We start from the raw sequence: 1,908 nt of genomic DNA on the forward strand, positions 1-1,908 counted from the left end.
GTTTTAAACTTATAAGATAAATAAGATAAATAAATGAAATACCCATGCGTTTTTATTTGCATCTTACATTTATTACTTTCGATCGTCTTTAATAATAATAATTTGTACATAAACCTTTTCGTTGGATATATTTTTATTTGATAAACTTTTGATTGGCATGTTTTTATATGTTATGAATGGTACGTTCTTCGTCATTCGAAAATATTTTCGCTGATATTTTATTTTCAGAAATCGGAACAATACAGTGATATTTTCTTGTACCTGGGATCGTTTGGGCCTTTTCAAAAATGCTTTTCCATTCTGCAGCCCCAGTTCGTATTCCTTTGACATTTTTGTTAAATAATCTTCTGGTTAGCCCATGCAAATAACTCTGCTGCACTTGTGATTGGATGTTCGTGTTCTACAGCCACACTTGCGTTCCTTGCCATTCGTTCTAATGTGCCACCAATCGCGTCACATGGTCCCTTGCCATGCGAAGTTGCAAAAAAGTGCCATTCAACATCAATATTGTACTTCGTTTTAAATTTACAAAGACTTGCAAAATTTTTGCAATTTTTATATTGGGATGCAGCTCCATCAGACATAAACATCGCTTTTTTTACTTGTATTTTTGTTTGCAAAAAGGTCAGTAATTTTGAAATAAATACTTGCAACGCAATTGTATCGTGTTTTAAAACTTCAGAGATTACGATCAAACTTAAATTTTTAATTATACCTGATTCTGAATAATAAATGCAAAAAGGATGAATAGTAGCTTGTTGATTATTCCAGTAACTACTTTGGGCAGCATCTTGAAGAACAAATGAATAATTTTCGGAAAAATCACAAATTATGACAACTTCTCCATTTTTAAGAGTATTTTTTGTATTTCTCAAGAAACTAGACTGCTGAGTTTTAATATAATCATGGGATACCAGTTTTTCCAACTTTTCGCAAAAATAAGGAACAAATCCATCTACTGGTTTTACAAGTTTCTCTAAACTACATCGATCAGTTGAAACCCATTGTTCAAAACATATTTCAGACATACCCTGTTCTTCGAATTTTTCTGAAAAACTTCTTTCAAAATCTGAGAGACCTGGGCAACGTTCGCATTCGCGGAGGTAACAATGATGAGCTGCATAATATTTCTTCAAAATAATGGTTGAAATCTTTTTCGAATGAATATTTTCTAAGACAATGAGGCATTAAATTAATATTTTCATGGATGGTACAAACACAAATATTGTGAGAACCTGAACTACCAAGTAATTTGCAATGCTTTGGTTTTAGTGCTGCAAATGAACTAAATCCAATGCTATTTTTACTAACTTCTTGAAATTTAATAAAAGCTTCTCGCAATGTACAAACTAAAAGTCGCTTTTGAATATGAATCTTCTTACCTTCCTTCTTCACTGAAACGTAATCGTTTAGTCCTGGCGTGGCTCTGCTTATCTGGTCGCTTTCGAAGAGCTGCAATACCTCGTTTTTAATTTCGGGATCGAAACCGTGTCCTAACCTTGTTGGGGGTGGCCAATACTCCTTTCCCGTTTGCCAAGCATCGAGCTTGCAATACAATGTATTTATTTGTTTCAAACTCGTCCATTACCGTTTGCGTTGACCAAGATTTCGGCAAAATCGTCAGAATCCTTATTTGATCGTCTCTCGATGAACCTGGATCAGAAAAACTCTCCTTCAGTTGTCCGATCATCTCATTGTGTTCCGCAGCTTTCAATTTTAGTTGCTCCAGGTAATCTTCTTCCGCTTGAAAACCGAATATGCGTTTCTTAATGCCATTGGTAATGTCCATATACTTTCTCCGGGGATAGTTAACATTCTGGATTTTTTTTTTTTTCGATATTGGCGATACGTTGATACCAGCTATGCCCTTGTTGAATAGCTCAATATTATGTGTCCTGGAAAATTGTT

The sequence above is a fragment of the Ochlerotatus camptorhynchus genome, unplaced genomic scaffold, assembly GCF_037179485.1.
Source record: "Ochlerotatus camptorhynchus isolate MF236.1 unplaced genomic scaffold, CSIRO-AGI_Acam_v1.1 ptg000040l, whole genome shotgun sequence".
Classification (NCBI taxonomy): Eukaryota; Metazoa; Arthropoda; class Insecta; order Diptera; family Culicidae; genus Ochlerotatus; species Ochlerotatus camptorhynchus.